This window comes from Nicotiana tabacum, chromosome 16 (genome assembly GCF_000715075.1).
Source record: "Nicotiana tabacum cultivar K326 chromosome 16, ASM71507v2, whole genome shotgun sequence".
Taxonomy (NCBI): domain Eukaryota; kingdom Viridiplantae; phylum Streptophyta; class Magnoliopsida; order Solanales; family Solanaceae; genus Nicotiana; species Nicotiana tabacum.
The window spans coordinates 63,213,327-63,220,267 of NC_134095.1; positions in this window are offsets into that span (position 1 = coordinate 63,213,327).

A 6,941-nucleotide genomic window follows, 5' to 3' on the forward strand; every position below is an offset into this window, starting at 1 on the left:
GGAGCAGAGAGGACCGAGAGCAGGGACCACATCCTTGGTATTTCTCAGCAAGTCATGATCCATTTGGATCATGATAGTCCTCGACCCTCCCTCCATTCTCACCTCGATCTTGGTGAGTCCCTCATCAATCATCCTTGTTACACCCTATGTTTTCGTACGTAAAAGTACATCGCAAGTCAATTGATGTAAGCCAAGAAATGAGATCATCATTGAAAGAACATGAAGTAAGTTAATAATGTTAACTTGGAGGTTACAAATACTTAAGATCATGAATACCAAGTACCAAGAGAGTTTGAAGGCTTAGAAGCTAAACGAATTGAAGAAAATAAGTTTCGTCAAAAGTCGACCAGTTGGGAATGTTATAACATGTACTTTTGGGGTGAGACTATGGTGATTAACATGATAAGGAGGTTATGCTATGAGTTATTTTAGTCGTATCATAGTTAAGTGTTATGGTTTGAAGTCAAGCAAGTTGTGAAACAAAAGTTTGCAACGATCATCACAAGTTACATTCATAAATGTGCTAAAACTTAGGTCAAATGTATCTAAGATTTTATCCTAATGTACTTGGAATTAAAGGATGATACACCTACCAAATTGAATATCTACGAGTCTAGTTTCTGATGCATTAAATCGTTCATCGATACGAACCAAATTGGTCGGTGACCGACCTTCACCTATTTTTATCTCGTTTTTTGGGATGAGCTTTCATCATATTTCGACCTCCTTTTGTCCTCCTTTTATCCTCACACTCTCCAAAATCTCCCAAACAGTTCCCCCAAGGCTCCAAACAAGTTCCAAAAAAATACACCATAATCCAACCTCAAAGTTAGCCAAAGGTGAAGAATAACCCCACTATGGTGTTGTGATGTGAATAAGGATGATGGTGAGCTATGTTAAGCTTAGGGTTCGAATGTTATTTACTTCCTAAGGTATTTTTAACATCCTTTGCTGGTTTTTAAAGTTAATTACATGTTGGTTGTGGTGTTGGAGTGAAAAATTACAAGATAGCACTTGAAAGGGGAAGAGATGTTGTGTGTGTGTATATATATATATATATATATATATGTTGTTATGGCTGGAAAATGGGAAAAATAACTTGATTATTATATGTTTTCTGTTTTTATGCATGTCTAATATGTTTATCAAGTGAATTGGTGAAAGAAGCGTATGAAACTTTAGATTGGAAGTGAAGATTAGCTTAAGTTACTTCTATGGTATGGTATTGCCCATTGAGGGCTGTTGTAATCTAAATATAACTTGGATTTCGACTTTACGCTACTGTAGGAGGTATGTGTATTGTGTTCTTACATGTACTTAAGGTTATCTTGATGTTGATTAATTTAAATGGATGAACTAGACATGAACTAGTGAATAAAGTTGCTAATTGAAGATAGTTGAAGTTGTGGATTAGTTCCTTTGTTATAAATATATGGTATAAGGCTATAATCATTAATGAATAACTTCATTATCATATTAATAATATTGTTAGGTTAAAGTAAGAAGTGTATACGGGGTGATATGGGTTATACGGATTCCAATCGGAGCTTGCCGCTCGTCGTGAAGTAGTGGTGACTTGTTGTTGTTATATGGTGTCTTGTTATTGATATTTATATGCTTCTGAATTTCTGTGGTTGTTGTTGTTGGTATATGTTATTAGAGGAGGACCTGGTTACAGGGGATATGATGCCGAATTTATGTCAACGAGCTAATAGCTTAAGTAACAGACTTAGCCTTAACTGAGCACTGATTTTGAATCTCCTTATGCTATGGTAGATTGAGTTGAGTTGTTTAATGAGTTTCTATGAAGGTATATGGACTCCACAGACTTAAGGTATGTTAAAGCTAAACCTTTCTTTCATTTTTGCATGATCTCGTAACTACATGTGTTTGATAACGAGACATAAAGAGAAGTTCATATTCCTGAATTTATGTACATTATCCTATTCTCATAAGTTATCACATTCTCCCTTATCAGGACTTTATATTCAGTTACATATTGTCTTCTTCCCGTCAAAAGAGCAGAGGGTCTCTGTATATATATACAATATTACAGTATTTTTACCACCATCGAGCTATAATCAGTGGGCAGGCCCCTATTGGACAACCTCTGATCAGATGGTAAGTTAAATACCGAGCCTACTATGGTCGAGCGCCTATGAGCGAGCCTAGAATGGTCGAGATACAGAGCCTAGTATGGCCGAGCACCTTTGAGCGAGCCTACTATGGCATAGCAGTTATATGTACCAAGCGTTATAGAGCCAGACAGCTATTTTACTTACTATATTGAGAGAGTTGAGTCAGTATCAATAGGTAAGCATATCTTCAGATTATCTTTGACTCCTAGTTACTTTCAGTTATTATATTATCGGTTCAGTCTCATCTTTTAGTTATTCTATTGTCTTACATACTCAGTAAATTATTTTGTACTAACATCCTTTTTGTCGGGGACGCTGCATTTCATGCCTGCAGGTCCTAATAGATAGCTGGATAAACCTGCCCAGCAGATAGAGTCAAACATCAGCTTGGTTGGTAAGCTCTACTCCCTCGGAGTTACCAGGTCTAGACCCTTGAGTCCATTTTTTATACAAGTTTGATAGGTAGTTCGAGGCCCTATCTTGACCATGATACAGTCATCTATAGGGGCTTGTGGAGGAGTCCTATATATTTTTTATATGAGTAGATATTAATGGCATCATCGTCAGCCTGCACAGTTATTTATATCAGCTTTTGGAAATGTTTACCCCTCATATGAGAGAGTCATTTTTTTCCAGATGATTCAGAATATGGCCTTATCGTCCTAAGTAGAAGGTTACCCCTCTAGAGTTCATAGTTACATATTGGTACGTTGAGGCTGAGTTTGGCACCGGGTGCCGACCATGCCTCTTTAGGTTTGGGGTGTGACAAACTTGGTATCAGAGCAGTTCTATCTTAGGGAGTCTACAAGCCGTGTCTAGTAGAGCCTTGTTTATACATGTGTGGTGTACCACATTATATAAGCAGGAAGCTACAAGACATTTATGAGTCTGTTACCCTTTTTTTCAAATCCAAATTGTGCTATAGAGCTGAGTTATAAGAGTTCGAGCCAAGACTTATGTCTGCTAATGACATAAAGATGCTTTCCATTAGAAATATTACAGCTAGCCAAAGGGATAATACAACAGCAGGTAATGGCATTAGTAGAGAGAGAATTATTGACAATGTGGCCCTGTTTGAGGCATTATTAGATCGTGCATACCAAATGTGCAAATTTCCAGCTTAAGACCCTTAGATGGGAATATCAAACACATCCCGTGAATAGTAGGCTATGGGAGTATTAGAAGGTAATATTATAAGTATTAATAGGTAAAAGAAGCAAGGTGAAGAAGGGTACGAGGTACCCAATTAGTGAGGATTATCTGTATTTACAATGCAAACAGAGAAATATAAGCATTATGAGTTACCTTTAACAGTACAGAGGTATGTACATTGGTCACACCCATCTCAGTTAAGCCCTATAGGAGCTAACAAATATAGTTTAAGAGAAGGATGGGATATCAGAATCCAGTTGGGGATTAGAGTAACCCAAAATGGTGGATGAATCGTTAGTGTTAGCTGACATATCCGAAAATATTGCAAATGTGGTAATAGTTCTCCTTGTGAGACACCCAGATAGTGCACTCTAGAATAATACAGTCAGATATGAATACTACAAACATTCAGAAATATCAGAAGACATGTAGTGGAATCCTAGAAGGGATAAATATTTACCTTAGTATGACTCCCGCCCCTAGTAAAAAGAGAATATTAGGTGACCCGAAGAGCCACTGAGATGAAGTAAGGGGATATATAAGTGAAAGAATGTTTTGTTGAAGTATTCAGAATAAGGTAATAGATAGAGATATTAGCAGGAGAATAAGTAGAGAGTAAATGAAGCATTACGATTAAGATGTGATAAAAGGGTGATAATGGTAAATCATAATATGAAAGGATGATAGAGTCTATAGTCAAGTAAAGGAAAAGACAAGAGGTGACAGACCTTGAGACTATAAAAGAGTATATGCCATAAAGTTATATCCTTATTTCGAGAAATGAGTTGGTGACTCCAACATGATTACTAGAATGCTAAGTTAGACCCCCGGAGTAATTCTAAATTAGTATGGGCTTGTAAACAAAAAAAATAGAACATGATTTAAAGATCGAAGGATTTAATAATGGTCGGCATTGTGAGAATTTCGAAGATTGCGTTTCGACAATGATAGAATGGACACGAAAGAATAACCTCTAAAGGCCATTCAGGAAGACGCTTCCCTAAAGCAAGTACTGTGAGCAGAGTTAAGCTTAAGGGACTAAGTGCGCTAATTCTACTAGGTGTCACTCTTGTGCGTAAGAAATTCAATTATCCTTGATACAGAAGGGTTACGACAAGGCAAGTTAGAGTCCGTGAAGATGTGAAGAGATGCCAAAGATGAAAAGGTAAAACTTTTATAGGTAAATCTTCATAGCATTAATTACTAGTACTCCTCTAAAGGGGGGAAGATGGTGTGATATGGTATTAAGTCAGAGTTATATTGTTCAAGTAACTATGGAACAGTAAAGAAAGAATGGGGTAAAAAGGCGAAAAGAATGAGATTGTATTTATTCGGATTCTATATATATATATATATATATATTTATGTTACAACTCCAGAACCTTACGCAAGCACGATGCCGAGGAGAGGCAGTAAGAGTTCCCGGCCAGGATGTTATTGATATATAAGTATGAATGGACACTTGATATATTAGGAGCCAATGCGAAAGGTAAGTAAAGAGAAAGAACATAACCCAAGAGAGTTTATGGAGAATATAGATATGAGCATGGACTGACGAGTAGTTAGTAGTTAATTCAAGAAGAGCCTAGTTATGGCTAGACAAGAAGTCACAGATAAATCAGCAGATCATGCAAGATAAACGTAGTGAAACCCAGTACAGGAAATTCAGTCTCACAGATATGACATTATAATTCTTAAGGAATATTCAGATAGGAGTTGGGGTAGTTAAAGGTACCGTATAAGTATTATGGAAATAAAAGAGAGTACCACTGGGATGATAGTCAAAATTTCAGTTCAGAAGCAACCCTACGAGCACAAGGGCGCAGAGGTAAGTAACTAAAGATAATTATAAGCGAGTAAGAACATCAAAAATGTCGTTGGGTATACGATGTAAAAAGCTCCCAACTTTACATGAGTCATAGGGCCTTCGCTAAGTGCTACAATGAAAGACTAGCTGAGGAAATAAGGAAGAAGGCTTCAACATAAGCATAGTGACCTAAAGAAGAAATGATCTTATAACAACAATCTCACTACAATATTGTATGCACTCGATAACAAAGTGGCACCTGTCATGACTAAGGAACGAGAAGAAAAATCAAAAGTAGTATTCGAGATCGTATGAGTTGCACGAAATTCCAATAGGTGTGGGCACTAAAATAAGCCAAGTATTCATGCAACAAATGACAGAACGACCAGAAAAATTAAGTGCTTACTTTTAAAGAAAGCTGAAAAGGCACTAAAGGAATTATTCGATCAATGACCCAGAGTTAGTTACATTAGCACTTAAGATTTCAGAGTATTATCCATGCAACATATTTGTTGACATTCCTACAGCTATAGGAGACTCTGATATAAGTTAAAAGAATGAATTGAGTCCACCTCACAGACAAAGGTTGAATTGTTAGAAGATTATATTATGCATGTTCCATAGCGTCCATGAAAGGCGAAAGTAATAACTAATACTCTGAGCCACAGATCAGAAGATAGCTTAAGCCTACTTAAAGGCTGAGAGAGAAGAGGAAACTAAAGAGTTACATCAGTTAAGTGAATCAGGAGTCTTATTATTAGACCTAGATAATTATAGAAATCGTGATTCAAAATACTTTAGAATCACTCTTAATATCAAAGGTACAATAGAGATAGTACAACAGCCATATTCTATAATGGCTCTATGATAAAGGCAGTTAGAAAAGTACCAACCTCATAAGGAGTAAGTATGAAGCTCCCACTAGACTGTGTATGCACTAGAGGTGCAAGTATTATAGTACAGCTTCAAGTTTTGGATGTGAATTCCACCTATGTGGAAGGGTGGTTATGAAAGAGACAGAGAATACGATGCGATATTTAAAGATAAGTAAGGTAAAGGTGAAGAAGGTATGAGATACTCAAATGTAGAAGGTTGTGAATAGTCCAAACTTCATATAGAGGGCTAAAAGTGCTATAATTCAGTATCCACAAATGATAGATGTGTCGTCAGTGGTATATCTTCTAGCCTATGGTTTCTAGGTAACTAGAGGTCTAGTTAAGAGAGTAAAGAAGAATTGGAGATGACCTGATGTCTCGCTTGAGGTTCCAGAATAACATAAGGAAATCTGTGGTGATATCAAGTTAAAAAAAGGTTGCGAGTAGTATAAATAGATATGTATAGGTCGCAAGCTAAAGTATGATAGAGCTACGAGGTTTTAGGTAGACGGGAGTACGGATAAGAAAAGGTAAGTGAGAAGGAGACGAGAATAGGTAAGTCCTCGGGATTAAACCCATCAAAACAACAGAGCTGATGGTTTTCGTAAGTTATAAAAAGCTCAGTACAGCCTGAATGAACTCAGAGGAGTTTAAGACTAGGAGCATTTAGAAAAGAGGGAATTTTACCCTGGTATTAGAATAAGAATGTAATTGTGATAAATGATAATAGGATAACATTTAGGCCTTCGATTGAGTAATGATTCAAAGAGAGGTCATTTCTTAAATTTCTTGGGATTAGAATACCCCCATAAGATGAATCACGTTGTGATGCTATGAAATATTATTATTGAAGTTTAGTATCATCCCTAGGTGGATCAGGCAAATAATTGTAGATGTTCCCGGTGAGATATGAACCCTAGTGAAAATGTATTACGTAAGAGGTTTCAAGTTATCAATGGTAGATTATAT